The sequence below is a fragment of the Elephantulus edwardii genome, unplaced genomic scaffold (assembly GCF_000299155.1).
Source record: "Elephantulus edwardii isolate Elephantulus edwardi_28Jun2011 unplaced genomic scaffold, EleEdw1.0 scaffold00166, whole genome shotgun sequence".
In the NCBI taxonomy this organism is placed as follows: Eukaryota; Metazoa; Chordata; class Mammalia; order Macroscelidea; family Macroscelididae; genus Elephantulus; species Elephantulus edwardii.
In genome coordinates this window covers 3565257-3588693 of record NW_006399916.1, presented here as the reverse complement: position 1 = coordinate 3588693, position 23437 = coordinate 3565257, and positions in this window count along the sequence as shown.

The window sequence follows — 23437 nt, the reverse complement described above, 5'->3', positions numbered from 1 at the left end:
TCTGTGGCTAATTTTCAGAAGTTGCTCATCAGATCTCTCTTCCAGATCTGTTTTTGTCCAGAAGCTCTGATGGCACCTGTCCTCTATGGGTGGCCTTGCTAGAATTTTTAAGTACTGAGGATAGGATGTAGTATTTATTAATATCAATGTATTCACTTTCATGCCATCAAGCCAGGACTGACATATAGCTGACCCTCCATTGGGTTTTTGAGATGCTGTAAATTGCATGAGAGAAGATTGCTTATGTTTCTCCCTCAGAACCCCTAGTGGATCTGAACTGCCAGAGAGCTTCCACTCTTGGGTTAGCATCACAAAGCCCTATGGATTAAGACCACCAACCAGAGCTCCCTATGCAGTATGTATGCTTGTGTAAAGTCAAAATGAAAATCCTCATAACTAGACCAATACATAATATGACAAACAAAGACAAAATTGAAGTGATTAATAATTTCATTCTACCTGAATCAACAATTAAGGTCAATGGAAGCAGTTATGAAATCTAATGACAGAGTGTGTCGGGAAAATCCTTTTAGAAGTTTTAAAAGCACAAAGATGTAATTTTGATGATAGGTGCACTTATGATACAGGAAGTATTAAAAGAATATGGAAGGAGTACACAGAGCCACTATACCAAAAAGAATTGGATGGCATAGAAGAATTTCAAGAAACAACATATGATCAAGAGGAGGAAGTTCAGACTACCCTGAAGGACTTGACAAAAAATAAAGTTCCAGGAATTGATGGCATACCAATTGATATATATCAACAAACAGATGCTGCCCTGGATGTGCTCACCAGGTTGTGCCAAGAAATCTGGAGGGCAACCACCTGACCAGCTGACTGGAAGAGATAAAAAAAAAAAGGTGACTCAGCAGATTGTGGAAATTATTGAACAACATCACTAATGTCACACGCTAGCAAAATCCTGCTGAAGATTATCCAGAAATGATTGGAACAGTACAGTGGCAGAGAACTACAAGAAATACAAATTTGGTTTAGAAGAGGCCATGGCACCAGAGACATTATTGCTAATGTCAGATGAATCCTGGCTGAAAGCAAAGAGTATCAGAGGGATATTATCTGTGTTTCATTGACTATGAAAAGGCATTTGACTGTGTGGGTCACAACAAATTGTGGTTAACCTGGAGGAGAACGGGAATTCCAGAACACTTGATTGTGCTTATGTGAAACCTGTACTTGGACCAGAATCAATCATCAAGAACAGAGCAGGGAAACACTGCATGGTTCAAAATCAGGAAAGGAGTAAGTTAGGGATGCATCTTCTCTCCATACCTTTTCAATCTATATGCAGAACAAATCATTTGGGAGGCTGTGCTTTATGAGGAGGAATGTGGTACCAGGATTGGAGGAAGACTCATCAACAACCTATGAGATGCAGATGACACAATGTTCCTTGCTGAAACTGGGGTGGACTTGTAGCACTTGCTGAAGAAGGTAAAAGTCTGTAGTCTTCAATATGTATTGAAACTCAACATCAGGAAGACAATGATTTTTCTCTATTGGCCCTATTGGCAGCACCATGATGGATGGAGAAGAGATTGAGGTGGTTAACAGTTACAGCTTGTTCAACTCCACAATCAACATTCTTGGCACCAGTAGTCAGGAAATAAAAGATTAATTGCAGTAGGTAAATCTGTTGTCAGGGACCTCTCTAAAGTACTGAGAAGGAACGATGTCTGTCTAGATAGAGACTAAGGTGCGCCTGATCCAGGCCATGGTCTTCACAATTACTTGATATTTATCAGAGAACTGGATAATGACTAAGGGTGACAGAATTACTTATGCTTCTGAGTTGTGTTGTTGGAGAAGAGTCTTGAATGAATCATGGATTGCCAAGAAAACAAATAGGTCTGTCTTGGGGTGGGTGAAACCAAGTTTCTCCTTGGTGGCAAGGATTTTGAAGTTCTGTCTTACAGACTTTTGAGCATGTGGCCAGGAGGAACTGATCCTTGGAGAAGAACATCTTGCTCAGAAGGGTGGAGGGATAGCGGAGTAGAGGAAGACCCCAGATGAAATGTATTGATACAGCAACTAGGGCTTGGATGGGGGCATGTGTTGGAGCCAGTGAGATTGGCTTAGGACAGGATAGGCTTCAGAGCTTTTGTACACAGGCCTGCAATGAATTGCAGGTTACTCCATGGCACATAACAACAATATACATAAGTACATGGTTTGAATTCACCAGCTGCCCCACAGGAGAAAGATGTGTAATCTCTTGTGTAATTTCCTGCCTCTGTCAATGCACTAGAGGAGCAAGTTTCAGTTGTTTCTGACTTGGTAGTACACAACAACACAACAATAAGTATATGAATGTTGAACTGTAAAAAATGAATGTAGAAGAACTGTTGTGTCCATGTTGTGGTGTTGGGGGAAAACATTGGCTATGCTTTGAGCTGCCAGAAGAATGAAGATATTAGTCCTAAAAGAAATGCAATGGAGATGCTCTTTAAAAATGAGACTGGTGACAACCTGGGCTTTCTGACTTTAAACATGTCATCAGGGATGAATAATCAAGCGGGGAGGAGGCAGTGGTTGGTAGAGGGTCATTGAACACCAAGGACCCTCCATGAGATGGACTCACACAGAGGCTGCAGCAATGGCTGTGAGCATGATGGAGATTGTGGCGATGGTGCAGGACAGGACGAGGTTCCAATCTGTTCTTCATCAGGTTGTAATGAGTAGCAGTCAACTTGATAGTACTGAAAGCAACATGGATGATTTTATCTGTGAGCTTTATAGAGTTGTTGTTGACTATGACACATACTGACCCTATGAACAACAACAGATCTAGACCTTGCCTGCCCTGCACCAACCTCACTATCTTCATATGCTTGGACTCATTGCTACTGTCACTGTGTCAATCCATCTTGTTGAGAGTCTTTTTCTGACCCACAACCTTTCCCAGGATGATATCTTTTCCCAAGGACTGGCCTCTTCTGTCAACATGTCCAAAGTACCTGAGATGAAGCCTCACCATTCTTGCCTCTCAGTTGCACCCTAGTTGTACTCCTTCCACGATACACTTCTCAGTTCTTTTGGTAGTCCACGGGCTGTTTAGTATTCTCCAACATTACAATGCAAAGGCCTCACTTCTGTTATTCATTGACTAGATGCACAGGAAACAAAAGAAAATATCATGAGTTGAATCAGATGCACCTTAGTCTTGAAGCTGACATTCTTGCTCTTTAATGCGGTCCTTGACAACAGAAGTTCCTAATATTTGCCACTCAGGAGAAGTATTCTTTGCCATACTTATTCAAATGGAACAAATTCAAAACTGAAGTTAGATGCTTCAGTGATGCAACTCAGCTGATGGTCTAATGGTTGATAGTTCTAAACCGTCTACCTGCTTTACAGAGGAAAGGCCTGGTGATATTTAGTCCTACTCTGCTCAAATGTATTTGTAAATATAATAAATGTAATAATGGTGGATGAGGAACCAGAGGAGTATGCTTTCTTATCCAAATTGTTCCAGATCCTATATTGTCTTGATCGCAGGCCTAAATCAGGATGTCTGGCCACGTGGTAAGGAGCTGTGCTACTAACCCAAAGAAAAGTGGTTCGAATCTACCAGCTACTCTGTGGGAGAAAGATGATCAATCTCCTCCCTTGCTATTTACAGGCTCCGAAAGCCTGCTGGAGGGTCAGGTAGGAATCAGATCCCACTTAAGGGTACACAACAGTTCATTGAGGATAGAGTGTTAGGGTGGGATAGTGGTTCTTGGTGAACTACAAACTTAAAGGTTTGAAGCTCATGCAGTGGAGACCAAATGAAAGTCCTGTTTCTATGAGGACCCCAGCCCAGAATGTCCAGTAGAACAGCTCTGCGTGCAACCCAGGGAGTTCTATTCCATCACAGTAGGTTTATTTTTTTTCCACCCTAGCCCCTGCTTTTAAATTTATTTTTTGTTTGTTGTGTGGAGGATACGAGCTAGATATTAATGTTGTTGTTGTGTACTGTTGAGTTGGAACCAACCCATAGCTGACCCTTCAATGGGTTTTCAGAAGCAGTTAATCCCATAGGAGGAGATTGTCCATATTTCTCCCATGGAGCAGCTGGTGGATTCCAACTGCATACCTTCATGATTGCAGTGCAGCTTCTTACCACCAGGTCACCAAAGCTCCCTAGATACTGATATCAGTGGTAAATGGTTCTTTTTATGTATTTATGGTCAAGGTTTAGATGTACTCAGTAATTCAGATTTACAGATATTATCCAATAAATGCTCCTCCTTGGAGTAAAGGTTTTACTTATTTAGTAATCTTGGATGCCTTTGAGCTATGGTGTTGGAGAAAAATACTGAATATTCCATGGACTAGAAAGTGCAGTCAGAGTGCTCATTGGAGGCAAGGATGCAGATGCTTTTTTCCTCTCAGATGTTAGGCATGTTAGTAGGAGAAGCTATTCCTTGGAGAGGGACATCATGCTTGGAAAGATACAGCGTCAGCCGAGGAAGACCTCCAAACAGAAGGACTGATGCAGTGACTGCAGCGATAGACTCAAGTAAGTCAAAGATGATGAAGATGGCACAGGATAGGCCTGGGTTCAGGTCTGTTGTTCATATGATCGCTATGAGTCCTACTTGACAGATGGCAACTAATAAATAACAAGAGTGATATTTTGCTATAGGTATCTCTGGGCTCTACGAACAGGAGTGTAGCATCAGGATTGGAGGGAGACTCGTCAATAAACTGTCTTATGCAGATGACACATCCTTACTGCTGAAAGTGAGAAGGATTTGGAACACTTGTTTGCAGAAGATCAAGGAATGCAGCCTTCATTATGGATTGCATCTCACTACCAATAAAACAAAATTTTTTTACCACAGGACCAATAGGCAGTGTAATGATGGATGGAGAGGAGATTGAAACTATCAACAGCTTCATCTTGCTTGGATCCACAATTAACACCCTTGGTATGAGCAGTCAGGAAATAAGGAGACACATTGCAATGGGAAAATCTGCAGTTTGGGACCTTTCCAAATTATTGAGGAATAGTGATGTCAGTTTGAGGACTAGGTGTGTCTGATTCAGGCCACGGTCTTTCCAATTAGCTATGCATCCAAGACCTGAACAATGAATAAGGATGACAAAAAAAGAATTGATGCCTTTGAGCTGTCACGTTGGGGAAGAGCACTGGATATCCCATGGACGAATAAGAAAACGGATATGTCTTGGAGAGGGTGCAGCTGAAGTGCTCTTTGGAGATAAGAATGATGAGGCTTCGCCTAACCCACTTTGGACGTAATACTAAGAGCAGCTATTCCTTGGAGAAGGACGTGATGTTGGGAAGGGTGGAGGGTCTGCAAAGGAGAGGAAGACCCTCAACCAGGAGGATTGACAAGGTGACTGCTGCAATGGGCTCTTGTGTGTCAGGAAGTGTGAGGATGGCGCAGGACAGGACTGGGTTCAGATCTTTTGTTAAAAGGGTCGCTATAAGTCATACTCTACTCCACGACACCTAACAACAACAACATCTGCCAGGTACCAGAGTTTCTGGCATGAGCGCTCCGTATGTATTTACTGAACGAATTTGTTAATAGAGTAATCCTTCTCTGTTATGTATGGATTATGTGTGAAAAGCATGTACCCTGAAAGTGGATGTTTTGGAATTCCCACTCTGATCATCTCCGGTGGAAATCTAAGTTGAAAGTTGCGTATTTGTGGCTCACACATCTGGGCGCCTTTTCTTAGGGATTTTACAACGTGAAATAGGCGTCAGCTGTGCGCTGCTCGGTCTGCTGGGGGCAAATGGGTGGCCTGACCGGAGGGCGAGGGCAGGAGCAGGGTTAAGGTCAGTGGGGCCACAGGTGCGGGCAGGGCCTCACCGAGCGCTCACAAGACGGGTGCTCTGTTCTCGGCGCGGCCAGTACGTGGCGCTGGCGCCACCGGGGACGGCTGCGGATCACCTGCAGTGGCGGGGCGCCCGGCTCCTCCCCGCCGCCCCCGCGCCCTCCACCGCCGCACTGACCGGCCGGCGGCACTCGGAGACCAGCCGGCGAAGCGGAGCGCGCTCCAGCCGTGCCGCGCCGAGCCTCCCTCAGGCCACTGGAGCAGGGAGCGCGGTCGCCGGCCCCGCGCGCCACCGCCGCCTCCGCTCCGCAGCGGGTCCCTGGCTCCACATCGCGGTCTCCGCACCGGCTCCGGGGCCTGAGCCACCGCTGCCGGGCCAGGGGCCGCCACCGGGCAGCGCTGGGCTGGGGGGCCGGCCCCGGCGAGGAGGCGCGCAGCCATGGCCGATGCGGGCGAGGGCGAGGACGAGATCCAGTTCCTGCGAACTGTAAGCCGCGGCACGCGCGTGTCGGGGGAGGAGGTGGGGCACCGGCGAGTGGGCCGGCCGGGCCAGGGGCTGCGGGGGCCGCGGGGAGCGCTGCAGACTAGGCTGGGCCGGGGGTGCAGGGCGAGCGAAGGGCTTGTGCGTGGCCGCGCGCGGTGTGTTGTCTGCGGGGGCGTCCAGAGGCCCAGCCTTCCTCCCAGCGGGGTGGGATGGGGGGGTGCACAACACAGGGTCCAGAGCACAGGGACTGATGGGGACCTGGGACTTCTTCCGGGAATTCCTCGGGAGAGCCTTTCTGGGGCTTTCTGTCTGGACACGCGCGCTGGCACCGCGCGCAGCAGTCAGTTGTCGTCCGTGGGGGCGGCGGGGACTGGTGCACGGCGGCACTGGGATTGTCTTCAGGCCAGGGACCGCGGAGGGACAAGGGGCAGCCTGGGTCCTGGAGACTGCGTGTCCTTCGTGGTGCGTGGTGCGCACAGGAGGGGCATGGTGAACGTGTCGTTGTCCGAATGCTGAATGTCTAGTGTAGCAGCGTGTGTGTCTGTGCGCGCGTGTACGTGCCTGCGTGTGTGTGAGTGTGTGTAAGGGGGCTGCCTGGAGTGTCCACACTGGGGGGAAGCTCTGAGTTCATGCTAACAGAATTTCTTTTTTTCCTCCCTAAGTACCTCTTGGCACTGCTCCTTTCTCCCTGATTTGCTGGAGCACTGCAGATACTTCCAGGCTGAGAGGCGTTGCTCACCCAAAAGCTGAGGCCTCTTGACATAAGCAGATGGCAGAACTTCGCGTTAGGAATAACCCAGTTAGAATGCCCAACATCCTCTTTGTTAGATGGTCCTTTTCCTTCGCTTCTTTACTTCGATCCCGGATAATACTCATATGGAACATTTCTCACACTCTCCAGCTAAGGACTGGGACTCTGTTGTGACTTCTTAACAGTGAAAAAGATACACTTCCTTATCTCTCCCTCTTTTACATTGTTTCGTTTGGTCGCCGAAACATATTAGAGAAGCTTGCCTTTGAAATAGCAAACAGTAACTTTTAGGTGTGCAAAGGTAGTTTGCATGATAGATTGTGTACTGAAGGGGACAAAACAGGCATTTGTTCAAGAACGTTGTTACTGGCTGTTGCGATCTCATTTACTTGGTACTCCTCTGTGCCCTGCAGGAAAGCAGGCACTTTTTGGAGACGCTAAAAGCATGAGATAGAGCGACTTGACCTAGCATCTGTCTGGTGTGCACCGAGGCCGATTCTATCTGAGACCCTTTTTGGCCCAGGGTCGGCTCAGAAGGGCCTGTTCCCTGTTAACCTCACGGGGACTATTTTAAGCCCATCCTTCATTTTCTGTGAAGTGCAAAATTATAATTTAAGGAGAGAGGACCAAAAAATGGATTAAGACCACATGCAAAGGTTCCTCTCCCAGTCTTTACAAAGAATGATAGCGTCTTCAAAGCTGGGTGCAGTATTTCATTTCAGTGTTTATATATTGGATTGGTACCAAAGACTACGGGGTTCACTTTAGAGCTGGAGGATTTTGGAAGGCTGAGTGCACCCTGGGGCTTCCTGCTGGCTGCTGTGTGAGGCCGAGTTCCTGGAGATGGTGTTATCAGCACACTGCGTGGGGCCAAGGTGGTTTACTGCCTGGCTTCTACACATATAAAGCCATGTTAACTCCTTGTCTTGAGACAGATGCCTGCCAGGCCCAGCAACACCCTGATAAGTGGGCCTGCAGTAGAGATATAGCAGGCCCAGCTTGGGCTTTTTCTTTTAATAAAACCTCTCTATCAGGAGTTGTGCAGCTGACAGATGACCTTGAAGGAGGGAGCACTGTGGAGCAGGGGATTTTCTTTGCCCAGCTTAGCATCTGAGAGGAAAACATGCTTTTGCTGGTGCATTTTCTGATTTTAATGAGGAAATTCTTAAACCCTTTATTAATTCTCCTATCTGCTACCCTGATCCTTTGCTGCTCCATCTCTTCACCTTGGGAATGTTGATGGTTGGGAAGTGTAAAAGGGGCTTGTTACTGAGAGAATTTAGTTCTGATTCAATTCTTGTGTCTTGATGGGGGGGAAGGACATTTATTTCTCTGTTTTGGGCAATGTGGTCAATGCAAATTCTTCTTTTTAAAGCAAACAGCCGAGGGATTACTAGCATTTAAAATGCCAAAAAGCCAAACCCACTGTCTCAATTCAGTTCTAGCCCTTTCTGCCCCATAAAGAAGGGACCATAGATAGAGAGGCTAGAATCACCCTGGTAATAGTCGGCCTTGCCTGTCTCCTTGGAGTGACCATGGGTTTGAACCACTGATATTATGACTGTTAACTGATTTTTTTTTTCCTTTTAAACCGTGGTACTAACAAGACCCCTTACAATTTAGATAAAGCCCAGTTATAAATCCTGAAGCTGCTCTGATGAAGCTCTTCTGCTAAGAAAAGGAAATCATAATGAGGTACCATCTCACTCCAGTAACAGTGGCAAAGTTTAACAGGGCAGCAAGTAATAAATGTTGGAGAGGATGTGGCAAGAAAGGAACTCTAATACGTTGTTGGTGGGATTGTAAGATGGTACAGCTATTCTAGACGACAGTTTGGCGCTTCCTCAAAAAGTTGAACATAGAAATTTCATATGACCCAGTTAGTCCATTGCTTGGAAAATATGAGAATTGAGGCACAAACTGAGATTTATACACTAGTGTTCATAGCAGCATTATTCACCATCACAAGAACATGGAAACAACCCAAATGTCCAACCACAGACGAATCGACTGAGAAATTATGGTACGTCCACACAATGGAATTACTTTGCAGCACACAGGAGCAATGATTTTGTAAATTATTACCTAACTTGGGAGGACTGGAGAGCATTATGCTGAGTGAAGTAACTCAGTCCCACAAGGGCGAATACTGTATAAAGCCATTATTGTAGAAGGAGTATGAGGATCCAAGAGGGGTGGGAGAGGCTGGAAGCAGAAGGAAGAGGATGTGCAGGGGAAGGGGGTGTTAATCATTGGGTTGTATAATTTGATGGGTGAGGGGGTAAGGGAAATTGAAAGAATTTGTTCTTGAAAAAAAAAAAAAAGAAAAGGGTATCAGTAGGAGTGATGGTGTGAGGCTGGCCCTGTGTTCCATCTTTTCTGATTACAAAACAAACCCACTCTAGCTCATTGAAGACCGGTCAGAACTGCCTTGTTGACCCTTCATTGATTTCCAAGGCTGTAAACCCCACAGGAGGAAGTTTCCTATTTTTGTCCCAGTGAATGCTTGGTGGATGCAAACCACCACAGAGGCTCAGTCTTGGGGTTAGCAGTGCAGCTCCCTGTGGTCTACAGTGCAGAGCTCCCTTGTTGTTAGGTGCCATCAAGTCGTCTACAGTGACTCCGTGAGCAGCACATCTCCACCTTATCCCAACCTGCTCCGTCCTCATGATCTGGATATGCTCGAGCCTGTTGTTACAGTCACTATGTCATCCTCTCTCTCTCTGACCTTCTTCCAGTTTTTGCTGCAGGATGCATTTTTGAAAGACTGGCCCCACCTGACAGCATGTCCAAAGTACAGGAGACCAAGTTTCACTGTCCTTGCTTCTAAGGAGCACTCTGGTTGCACTCCCTCCAAGACAGACTTGTTTGTTCTTTTGGTGGTCCACGGGTATACAATACTCATCCACAGCACCACACTTTGAAAGTGTCAGTTAATTGTTGAACTGTCTGTTGGTTGTTTATTCAGCAGTGTAGTGAACTGGATCTTACTGCCCACAGAAGTCTTTTTTGTTTGTTTGTTTGATCTTGTTTATTCTGGAAGAGTGCTGAGATTACTGCTAAGAGTAGCAGTGCAAGCTTTAATGAGCTGGATCCAGGAGCTGCCTGCTACTGTAAATGAATTCCTCATTCTTGAGGGTGAGCATTGCTCTGCTGCCCAGGCTAGCTTCTTCTCTCATGTCTTTTCCATCAGGCATGTGACTTGGCTCATATCCTTACAAGTGGGATATAGATGAAGCATCATCTTCAGTTTGGTGGCTTCCCCGCCAACTGGAAACATGTCTTCTGCACATATGGTCATGTTCTTGACTGTTAACCAGTTCTCCCCAGAGGTTTCTAGAGGAAAGGCCTGGTGGTCCTCTGACAAACCAGCCACTGACCACCCTGCAGAGCACAGCTTTACTCAACTACATACGGGGTTCCTCCAAGTTGGAATGGACTCAGTAGTGACTCTTAACTGCTCCAGATTTCATCATCTCCCTTCCTCTCAGAACATCACTAAGCCATCTTAAACACTGCCTTTTTTTTTTTTTAAATTTTTTTGAACACTGCCATTTGAACCCACCCCAAACTCTTGTTTTCATCCTGCCTTCTCAGTTCCAGGTGCGGGTCACATCAGATCTAACATCTCTGCTTGGCTTATGTGATTTAGCATTGTTGGTTTGTCCTTGGGTTTTCCTTCCTTATGGGACTTTGTCAGATGACTCCAACCAGCTGTGACCATCCCAGCTCCACACGTGACCACTTAGTGATCCTCCAAACACCGTGCTCTGTGGAGGCTGGGACTGTGCTGGGTTTGCTTTCCCCCCGATGCTTGGCACGGTACTGACGGTGAACATTGTTCACAGTGGAGAACACTGACGGAGAGTAGGAGATTCCTTCCAGGAGCAGAAGAGTAAGAAGCTTGGGTTACTGTTCAAGTGGAGGAGAGGGCAGATGTGCTAGTGAAGAGCTGAGGGGCTGGTAACCACGATGGGCTGTGGGTCAGCAAGAGTGAAGAGGAGGTCAGAGAGAAGGAGGCTGGTGTACTTCCCGAGACAAGTGAACCTAGAGAGGTCTGAGAAAATGCAAACCCACTTGCATGGTGCCAGAACCACTCGTCACTGAGTCTCCAGTGGGTTTCCAAGGCTGTACATTACACAGAAGGAGGTTGTCCAGTTTTTCTCCCTTGGATCTACAGGTAGATTTGAACCACTGGGAGCCCTGCCTCAGGGTTAGCAGCCCAACCCTCACTGGACTACGCTACCTCCCTGAACTAAGGGGTAACAGGTTGAACAAGGACTAAGTGAGCTTGAGTGAGTGAAACTGCCCAAAGTAGATTCTGGATTCTGTCAGAATATGTATTTTCAATGAGAAACAGCTTCTAGGTGGTCAGGTGACTCTCAGGATCATTGTGGAAACATTCAAGCCACCGTCATCTTTGTAAATGGTGGCAGAGCACAGGGTGAGGACTCTGTCAACAGTGGTTGTGTGACCTGGCTGGGGGCAGGCAGGAAAGGGGACAGCCTATAAACATTCCTTCTGCAAAGATAACACAGGGAGGTGGTGCATGGGTCGATTCTCATGTTGTGTGCATGAGACCCTATTTGATTCCCAGTAGATCATACTTTCTACTTCCTAGTGGGATGCGTGCTTCTCCTGTTTCCTATTGTTACATGTGTCTGGGTGAACAAGTGACCTTCGTCTCTTGGATTTCCTGCAAAGTTATGGCCAATGGCAGAGCCCAGATGGAAGGTGTTTGTCTTGGGCTCTTGGCTCTGCATGCCAGACCTCATAGAGACTGTGGATTCGATTCCACACATCACAGCAAGGTGATTTTCCCAGTACAGTGAGTCTTCAGAGGCTGGGGTTTCTCAGTGTGCACGGGTGACTGCTACACTGTGCTGTGGCTACTACGGGAGCTCTGATGGCCTAAAGGGTAAGGAGGTGTGCTGCCAACCCACAGGCAGGTGTTTCAAATCCACCAGCTACGCTGTGGGAGAAATGTGGGCAGTCTTCCCAAGTTTGATTAACGGCCTCTGAAAACCTGCTGATGGGTCAGCAGAGTCAGCTCCAACTTGACAATAGTAAGTGAGATTTGTCTGTTAAACTGTGCAGTAGTGTTGTGTTGTTAGGTGCCATCAGGTCAGCTGACTCCTAGAGACCCTGTGAATAACGGACCTGAACCCTGCCCCATCTACATCATCGCCAACACCTTTGAGCCCACTGTTACAGTTACTGTGTCAGTCCATCTTGTTGAAGGTTTTCCTCTCTTTCTCTGACTCTCCCAGCATGATGTCTTTTTTCCAAAGACTGACCCCTTCTAATAACATATATGAGAGGAAGTGTCACCATTCTTGTCTCTTAAGAGCACCTTGATTGCACTTTCTCCAGGACATGTTTGTTGGTAGTCTATGGGTACTCACTACTCTTCTCCAGTACCACAATTGTGTAATAGCATTATGAAAAAGTCTGAAATGTTGTGAGAAAATGTGATGCAGACCAGAGTTGGAGAAATAACATCTGTCCCCCCCCTTCTGTTTCTTTCTTTCTCTTTCTGTCGAGTTCAAACTGATGCATATAGCTGAAGCTGCAGTGTATTTTTAGAGGCTGTAAATTGCCTGAGGAGAGATTATCCATCTTTCTCCCATGAAACAGCTGGTGGATTTGAACTATGTACCTTTGCAGTGGCAGCCCAACTCTGTCCACCAGGCCACCAGAACTCCCAGATTTGCTCAACCTAAATGGTTTACCACATACTTAAAGGTGATTAAATCCACAGTATTTGTGAAACACAACAAAAAATAAAGTGCCATTAAAGGATCCATGCTTATGATGGCATCTTTGTGAGGAAGCAGGAATCCACAGCTTTAGCAATTGCCAATTTGGAGTGTTAGAAGGCCAGTTGCTTCAATTCTGACTGTTCAGTAATTTCTCTGCCAAGCTAAGGCCAGTGAGGGCTGGGGCCTGTGTGCTGAGTGCCCCCACTGCCATGGCACCTGATGCACCACCTGATACTCAGTGCTCCCAAGGGCTCCACGTCCATTCTCAGCCAAAGAAACCCTCAGGCCAGCAGGCAGCTGTGACAGGTGCCAGTGTGAAGGGAGTGGATGCACTGTATGCAGCTCTGGAGGGATAGGGGCTTTCTCAGTTCTTGAAAGTTGAGCAGGTGTTAGCTGGGGTGCTGTGACCCCTACTTGTCCTGTGTGGCTGTGGTGGAAAAATACCTCGAGAGGAGTTCCTCTGAGCCCTACTCACTCCATCTCAGCAGCAGAAAAATAATGCCTCTATGTGACTGACCAATTTAATTTACTTCTAAAGCTGGTATTTTTATTTTGAAAACTTGCAAGATTTATAAAGCATCTGTATGCTTGTTCCACACTTAATCAACATTCTTAGTTATTTATTTCCGTATGAATTTAGGATCTGACAAATCACATATATGTGAACCCATGAATAAACTAAAGTTCATTACCATGAAGTGGACCCTCCACTTATCCTTCTTGTGTAAATTACATCAGAGGAGATTTCCCACCTCTTTTTTGTGGAGCAGCTAGTGGATTTGAACTGCCTGCCTGTGGGTTAACAATGAAGCTCCTTACCTAGCAAATGCATTGCCGAAGAGTGGAATAAGGATATTTTGTGGGAATGATGGAGAAAAGAAAGAGTGGAGTAATGAAATTCTTATTCTTGTAAAGACAGAGATGATTTTGAAAGTTCTAAATACCATAGTGAGTGTATAACTGTTAAACAGTTGTTCCCTTTTAATGTCCATACTGGTTTCTAGTTATCTAAATAAAATGAAATGTAATTTATTTTAGACTTTATTTACATTTTATTTTATTTAACATTAAAGAAATTTGTTTTCTTGGAGAAATTGTGGCTGCTCCCCTAACAAACAGTCTTTGTGTTCGCTGGTTAGTGGTGCTCCCACGCAAATGCATGATGGTGACGTTAGCAAATGCATTCATGTTTTTACAGTTTGCTCTAGTGTTTTGTTAGGTGCCATCAGGTGAACTTGGATTTACAGTGACTCCATGCACGACAGACCTGAGCCTGGTCCTATTCTATGCCATCTTCACCACCTCTACTGTTCTTTTGCCCATTGTTAGAGTCGCTGTGCCAGTCTGCCTTGAGGGTCACCTTCTCTTTTACTGATCCTGTGCTTTTCCAAGTGTGATGTCCTTTTCCAAGGGCTCCTCATGTAGTAACATGCTCTAGATATGTGAGATGAAGCCTCATCATACTGGCTTTTAAGACATAGTTTGGCTTCTCTTACTCTAAGACAGAGGTGTTTGTTCTTTTGGCAGTCCATGATATGTTCAATACTTTTTGCTAGTACTACATTCTAAAGGCATTACTTCCTCTTTAGCTATCCTTATTTATTGTCCAGCTTACATAGGCATATGAAGCAATTGAAAATACCATGGCTTCAATCTGGGTGCACCTTAGTCTCTAAACAGACATCCTTGCTCTTTAAAATTTTGGAAAGCTTTTTGACAGCAAATTTTTCCAATGCAGCACATTTCTTGATTGCTGTTACCATGGCTATTGATTCATCATCGTGTTGACTATTGGTTCAATGGTGAAGATTTTTGTTTTCTTAATGTTGAGGATGTACTATAATGGTACATGGAGAAAAGATTAATGTTGTCAACAATTTCACTTAACTTGAATCCATAATCAACACCATTGGTACCAGCAGTTAGAAGGTTAGGCAATGTATTGCACTGAACAAGTCCACTATCAGGAACTTCTTTTAATTATTGAGGATCAATAATGTCAGGTTGAAAATTAAGGTACACCTAATTCAGGTCATGGCCTTTTAAATAATTTGCTGTGTGTCTGAGAGCTGGAGAGTGAATAAGGATGACAGAAGAAGAATTAATACCTTTGCACTGGAGCATTGGAGAAAAGTACTGAATATCCCATGGATGGTCACAAGACCAAATAGACGTGTCTGGGAGAGAGTTCAAACAAAATACTCCTTGGAGACAAAGATGGTGAAATTTCGTCTCTCATCCTTGGACATATTGCTAGAAGGAGCTATTCCTTAGAGAAGGACATCATGCATGGAAAGATGAAGAGTGAGAGATAGAGAGGAAGACACTCTACAAGATGTGTTGATACTGTGATGAACTCAGGTGTGACAGAGGTGATGAGGATGGCACAGGAGAGAACAGAGTTCAGATCCGTTATTCATAAGGTCATGATGAGTCATAATCAAGTCAACAGCACCTAACACCACCACCACCACCACCACCACCACCACCACCACAATGTTGAGGTTTAATCCATGCCAAAGACTGTACTCTTTGATATTTGGTAAGTGCTCTTAAGTATCAGCAGGCAAGGTTTCCTCAGAGTAGAGGAGAATAAAGGTCAAATCAGGGTCTCCATCACCTTGATGGCTTCCTTGTTGGGGACACTGTGTGTTCCTTGTTTCTTGGCTTAGAACATCCTCACAAAGCTTCTGTCTGCCCATCTGTGTCTGTGGGGGTATTTATAGTATTCAGAAATGATTTGTCTTCGAATAATCCACATGCTAATATCACTTCACTATTATATTAGCTGACATTGTGGAATTTGATTGCATTGCATTGATTAACTGAGGGGTTAGGATTTACCTCTTTTCTCAAGGTTCAACAGTACTTGATGAAGCTTTTTACCGAACTTTTTCTCTGAAATGAAGTCTTACTCTGTTCTGGGTAGCAGTGAGCTGTGGTCCCTGTTACTGCCTCTGATGCTTTGCATTTATTTGTTTGAAGGGAAAAGACCAAGGCTGATGAGAGATTCTAGTTTGAGAATAACAGGGCCTGGGACATAACCTAAGCCATCTTAAAAGATGGTACTCCCCGACTTTTTGGATATATACAGTGTAGGATTACTTTCTTTCTGTTGTGTGTAGGGTCACTATGAATTGGAGCTGACTTGATAGTACCTAACAACAGACAACTACGATAGAATCTGTTAAAAAAAGGAGAAAGAAACTAATTTCTGTTGGCTTTATTATTGCTGTTATGTGCCATTGAGTCAACTATGACTCATAGCAACCCAATGCGCAATAGCTCCACACCTTGCCCTATCCTGAGCCAGTCTCACTGTCTGTGACACACCTGACACCATTACCACAGTCACTGTGTCAATCCATCTCATCCAGGATCATCTTCTCCTGAACTTACCCACCCTTCCAAGCATGATGTCCTTCTCCAAGGACTGATCCCTCTTGGGAACATGCCCAAAGTATGTGAAATGGAGCTTCCCAATCCTTGCCTCCAAGGAGCAGCTTGGTTTCACCCTCTTCAGGACAGACCTGCTTGTTCTCTTGGCAGCCCATTGGTTAATAGGAATTGCGCTGCTAGTGCAGAGATATGCAGTTTGAATCCACCAGCTACTCCGTGGGAAAATATTTACTACCTCTGAAAACCCATTGGAGAATCAGCTATGGGTCAGTTTCTGACACAACTGTACACAACAATATTGCTGTCAACTGACCATAAGTCATGGCTTCCCCATATGTCACAGCAGAGAACTGCTCCATCAGGTTTTACTTCTGCATAGAAACTGGGCACCACGCCGCTCTTCTGTAGAGCCACTGAGGGCTTTAAATCACCAGCTAGCAGTTTGGCAGGAGAACTGTTCCTACCACTGGGGGACCATCTTAAGGACTTTACTGCATCCTTTCTGCTGGGAAAGAATGCATTAGTTTCTCAGAGGAAAATACTTTGTAACCCTGAGTGTGCACTCTTTACATGACCAGCACCTCCCATGACATCTTCCACCTAACAGGTCCTCAGTTGATGTTTGTGGAATGAACTGAACTGACCCTGCAAGACAGTTGTCAGATCATATGCTATTGTTATTAGGTGCTGTCGAGTCAAGTGTGACTCATAGTGACCTTGTGAGAAACGGACCTAACCTTGCCCTACACTCTGCCGTCCTCACCATCTCTGACACACACTTAAGTCCGTTGCCGCAATCACTATGCCAGTCCATGTTGTTGAAGGTCTTTCTCTCATTGCCCTTTCACCTGTCCCAGAGTGATGACCCTCTCCAAGGAATAGCTGTCCCAGCAACCTGCCTGAAGTATGTGAAGCAAAGCTTCACAATCCCTGCCTCCAAGGAGCACTCTGGCTGCATCTTCTCTAAGGTATATCTGTTTGTTCTTTTCGTAGTCCATGGGACAGTCAGTACTCTTCTGTAACACCACAATTCAGAGGCATCAATTCTTTTTCTGTCATTTTTTTCACCTTCTATCTCTCAACAGGTGATTGGAAAGACTGTGCCGTGAGTTGGGTGCAACTTAGTCTTAAAACTGATATCATTGCTCCTCAATAATTTGGAGAGGTCTCAGTATGTCTCCTGACTATTGGTACCAAGAGCATAGAAGTTATATAATTGAACAAATTGTAAACAAAATTTGCTCAGTATCTTAATTAAAGATGGACAACATGGATACCTCCTTTGCTCTATGTTGGCTCAGGTGTGTGAGTAATACACATCAGGTAGGAGTCAGCCTGTGGCATTGAGGACTCAGACAGTGGACTCGTTTGGTTGGTGTGCTCCTGGTCCCCAGTACTGCAGGGACGACAGTGCACAGATGATAAATGTTGGGCCGCCTGGGCTCTGAGACTCATCTCTGTAAGGGGGAATAGGCGGCCGTGAGAGTGTCATTGGTTCCTAGAAAGTGTAGGAACATCAAAGCTTGTGTCGGGGTGTACAACACCACAGAAGGAGGAGCGACAGTTTCTCATAAATGCAGCAAAGACTTCAGAGAGTGTGCCCTCAGCTTAGTTTAGAGAGCTTCAGGAATTTGGGCTAGTTGAGATATAATCCAAAAGACTTTTTTTTTTTTTAAACATGAAGATTTTAAAAACTGCTTTTGTGGCCAAGTAGGTAGGGAGCAGGGAGTTGTGCTGTTAACTTAAAGGCTAGTGGTTCGAGTCTATCAGCTGCTCATAGGGGAAAAGATGGGTGGTCTCCCTGATTGCAGTTTACAGCCTCTGAAAGTCCACTGGAGAGTCAGCTATGAGTTGGTTCCGACTCGAGGGCGCATAACAACATCTCAGAGATATGTAACAGGTATGAGCTCATTAGGCAGAACATGATGTTTTCATGCTTCCCGGGATGAAACACATGTTGTGGGGTGACTGGGGCCTTTGGACAATTTAGCAGAAACACACCCTCCCCACCCCCCAGCCCCCATGGGCCAGGCCTTGATGCCCGCTCACCTTTGAGGATACCCTTATAGCCCCTTGGCCCTGGCCGTGTCTGACATGATTGTCTGTATGCACAGTTCTGTGGAGAGTTCTGGTCAGTTTTCAGCTTGGGGTTTGTGGGCTCATCTGAAATGTCAGGAGAAAGTTGCCTCTTGAGTGGAGGAACAAATGAAATGCTGGGTCAAATGTTCCCTAAGCCTGACTGACAGACAGCTGAGGGTGGCCAGCCCCTCTCGAGGGCAAAGACCACACTGCTATCAGAAAGAACAGTCCCCCCAGCGTGCCTGCAGGACGGGTCCCTGAAAGCTACACAGAGGAAGAGAGGAGGAAGTCCTGCCCACCCCTCCTCCTCTCACAGGTGTGGACTGACTGCCTCTGGGTGAGGGGCTGGGCAGGGGCAGGGTGGTGATTCCAGGAGATCTAAGCACATCCCTGCCCTCAAGAAGCTTATGGGAGTTGGATGAAAGCTAAGGAAAGATCACATGTTAAGAGGTGATGCGTCCATGTCAGGTGAGTGATTATCCATGGCTTTGTGGAGCAATGTTTAGAACCACAGCCATTTTTGGATTGAAAAGAACCTCACATACAGATCAAAATCTTAACCCTCAAGATAATGTAGTAAAGGAAGAGAAGATAGCTCCAGTATTGAGGCTTCCGTGTCTTGAGCTCAGACAGGTTAGCCATGATTGGCTTACTCAAAACGCAGTTTAGTCTATAAAGCAGCTGGTGGCCTAGAGGTAAGGAGTTGTGCTGCCAACTCAAAGGCAGGCAGTGTGAATCCACCAGTTGCTCTTTCAGAGAAAGATGAGCAGTCTCCTACTGTGTGATTTACAGCCTCCGGAACATGCACTGCAGGACCAGCTGGGAGTCATTTCTGCCTTTATGACAGTGATGAGTGAGTGTGATAAAGCAGCTGCTTGCTTTTACAAAGGAAGGCTGAGCTGCAGAGAGGTAAAATCACCTGCTCAAGGGGCACTAATGCCTATGTGACGTTGCGGGCAAGCTTATGACTTTAATGTCCAAATTTCCCTCCCTTCCTACCCTTCTCCCCCTTCAAACCTACCATCCATCCAGAAAATGCTGTCAAGGATGGTGAGTTGGGGGAAATAATACAAAAATTGTTACATGCTTCTGACATGACCGTGACTCTTAGTGACCCTTTAAAAGACAGATCTGGACCTTGCCTCATCCTGTGCAGTCCTCACCTTCTCTGATAAACTTGAGCCTTTTGTTTCAGTCACAGTGTTAATCTATGCCATTGAGGGTCTTCCTCTCTTACGACTCTCCGCCTTTCCAAGCATGATGTCCTTCTTCAAGGTCTGACCCCTCCTTCACCTCACTTTTCCATCTGAGTGACTTCTGCCTTTCATTCATCTTTGAGCTGGTTCACAGCCACCTGGTGGTGCGTTGCTTAAGTGCTCATTGCTCACTGACAAGTTGCTGTGTGAGCCCACCTGCAGCTCTGCAGGAGAAGGTGTGAAAATCTGCTCCACAAAGATCCCAGCCTTGAAAACCTCTTTTGGGGGGGAGGGCTCTGTTCTGTCCTGTTGTACCCTCTCTGGCAGCAGCAATTTGCTGGCAGTGGCTTTTTCTTTTTAATGTTTTAATGCTTAATGTCTTCTATGTTGTTCACTGTTAATAATGATTTCTGAATATTTGGTCTTGATTATAAATATGCAGATTGTTTCAGATGAAATGCAGTTGTGGATAGTTTTGTCCAACATTCATTTTCACCTTCCTGATGAACTTAGGTATTTGTTTTTCTTGACTTTTGGGAAATCGCTATAGCATCATACTGGGTCCTGCAGTAGCTAATGAAGAAGAAAATCTTTGCCACATGCTCATGTCTCATTTTATATTTGTGTGAGTCATGCTTTCCATCATAAAGCTCTTATGGCCTAGAGGAGAAAGAGTTGCACCGCTAACCCAAAGACATGATCTTTAAAGAGAGAAGTAGGCAGTCTCCTCCTTTGTGATTTGCAACCTCTGCAAACCCACTGGAGGGTCACCTATGAGTCAGTTCCTGTTCCACAGCAATGAACAACAAGAGCATAACATATAGCTTCCAAATGTGGGGGAGTTTTATTCTGTTGAGAGCGGGAAGGATGGAGAGACAGTACTGCATGTGGAAGGGGAGGTGAGAACGGCTCTGCATCTTGGTCTCTCTTGGCCCCAGCCCAGATGACTTTTCTGCTCTGCTCTTTGCACACGAGACCCCTCTTGTGACTGAGCCCCTTCATTTGCTTCCTTTCAGCTAACCCCTTTGAGTGCCATTACTTGGCTTGGCAGGACCATCCTGAATCCAGCAAATGTAGGAACAAATATCAGAGAAGAATTAGGGGATGGGTTATGACATATTGGAAGAGTTGGAAGACCTTGAGACTCAGGTCTCAGGGTTTATGCTTCGTTCATAAAGCAAGGGGAGCTCTGGAAAATATTTTTCTTCTATTTTTTTTTAACTTCTCAAGGGAGGGAAATGGGTCAGAGCTGTCTTTTAGGAAGATTAATGCAACAGCGGTTTATAAGATAAATTGGACTGGGCGGGGAGAGTGGAGCTAAGGAGGTTGTTGTTAGGAGGCGGTCACCACGGAGCTGTCGTGAGATAAAAACTGAAACCAGACAGGCTGATACTGAGTGGACACTGACCTGTGGTGATCCGTGTGCAGAGCAGCATGGCTGTGATCTTGCAGAATCACATCATCAGGCCTTTGTGAAGGATGGGGATGGGCTCTAAATAACAGCCTTTTAGTTAGTAGTTGATTATTGAACCAAGTTCTGCCTGGGGACCAGGTCCAAGTTGGGCAGCAGTTGTGATGAACTTGGACAGATAAGGACAAGTTCAATGGAGCTGAAGGAGAGGTGATAGGAGGGGCACCTGATGATTGAGAAGAAGACAGAAAAGGCAAAGATGAGCTTAGTTGAGTCACTTCTGCCTTATAGTGACCTGTCTGGTTGGGTTTCTGAGGCTGCACATCTCTATGGGAGGAGACTCCCCATTTTTCTTCTGTGATTGGAGCAGCTGATGGATTGAAACTACTGACCTTTTGGTTAGCAGCCCCATATGTTACACACTAGCCACCAGGGCTCCTAGAATGAACTTAGGAAATACTAAGAAAAGTGGGCCAACAGTTTGGAAGTTAGAATGAAGAGAAGGATTTAGGGGAAGACAACAAGATTTACTTGGACATTGCCTTTTTTGAGTTGAAAAGCTGGGAACATGGGTATGAACATGTTTTGGAGAAAGGGTGGCCTAAAGCTTTAGCTTTGGAAACCATTGGCAAGATGGGGGAACCATGTGAATGGATAGCTATATAATGTCCACCGAGAAGCCCTCTAGAACTCAGGAATTAGAAAGGTGAGGTGGAAAACGACCTCTGATAGAACTACTTGAAACTTCTTGGTGATTTTTATGAGGAAAGTTAAGGAGAAACTATGCTGCAGAGGGGAAGTGGAAGGTGGTCTTGAGGACAGTCAGCCATGTGGATCGCTTTGTCAATGTGTGTTCTGATGAAGAGAAGGTATTAACTTGAGGGAAAGCAAGATCGAAAGAACATGATTAGGGATTTCCCCTCCCCTTTTGTTCTCATGGAGAAATTAATAGATGGAGCATGCAAATGGGATAGGAAGAGTCACCGACCAAGTTCTGGCACAGTGTAGACTGCCCGCCGCCCTCGTTATACCCTCATCACCATAGTCAAGCACACACTGATGCACTCCTTTTTGTAAATGCTTCACCACTTGCCGCTCCATCTAATTTGAGAACACTTACTGTTTTTATTTGACTTGACTTTAGCATAATTTCATTTTCTGCTTAGGACCTTTTGGTAAGCAATTAAATTGAGAGCTTTACAGAGCTTCATTTGTTCTGAGCTGGGCATGTTTTGTTTGTAGGTTGTATGGTGTTGGTAATTATATAATCTAGCAAGGTTTGAGGCAAGGATACCTCATTATAATCCACGGGCTTTCTTCTATCAAATGTGATTTTTCCCACTGTAGTTGCTGACTCAAAAAAGATTGCAGAGCCGATGTAAGGATAAATGATGGTGTTGTTGCTGTTTTAGCAAGCAGATAGCCAAGGAATAGATAGAAATGATTGTTAACTTAGATCAGGAATATGCTGAAATATCTTAGGAAATAAAATGACCGTGCCAATAGAATTTGCCCTTGGCTCTGCCCTTGTAATGAACAGTTTAGGAGGCTGGAAAAATTTCAGTGATTTTTGAGAAAATGAAGTTCTTTGTACTTCCCATAATATTGTCCCCACATTTTCATGTACTTAGCACTATATTATAGCTACAAATTTGTAACTTGCAAAAATATTTCTATTTTAAATAGCTAGGCAGTAAGTGAGTAATGAGCATTTAAAAGAACTAATTCTAGCAGATGGCTTCATGTTTACCTTCAGGGATATGAAAGAAAATCTTTCCTATTTCCAAAAAACCCCAAAGGTGGAAACAACCCAAGTGTCCATCAGCAGAGGACATACAGACAGAATGTGGCATGCCCATACAGTGGAGTATTACTTAGCTGTTAAAAGTAATGAAGTCCTGATCCCACATAGATGAGTCTTAAAATGTGAAGACACTAAAGGTCAAATACTGTGTGAGTCAATTTATATGAAATACCAGAATAGGCAAGTCCACAGTGTCAGAAAAGAATTGGTGATAGCTCAGCCTCCCATACTTTGGGCATGTTGTCAGGAAGGACTTGTTCTTAAAGAGGACATCTTGCTTGGAAGGGTGTAGGGTCAGCATAGGAGAGGAAGATCTTGCATGAGATGAACTGAAACAGTCATTGTGGCAGTCACATGTGTCAGAGACAGTGAGATTGGCTTAGGATAAGGCAAGGTTTGGAGCTGTTCCTCATAGGGTCACAGTGGTTGACTTAGCATCACATCACAACAACAGGGCCTGAGGTGGGCCAGAATAGGGAGTTGCTGTTTGAGAGATATTTACACATTGAGTTTATTACACCTTGGGCTGCTGAGAGGTCAGAAGCTTGACTTCATCAGCCACTCCAAGGGAGAAGGAGAGGCCATTTCCTCCCACAGAGATGGCAAACTGGAAAAGCTGATGGAAAAAGTGCTGCTGTGAGTTGGGATCCACTCAGCAGCAATGGGTTGGAGACTGTGTGGAGATTAGGTAGAACTTAGATAAACAGGTTGTGGGGATGGTCATGTATATATATATA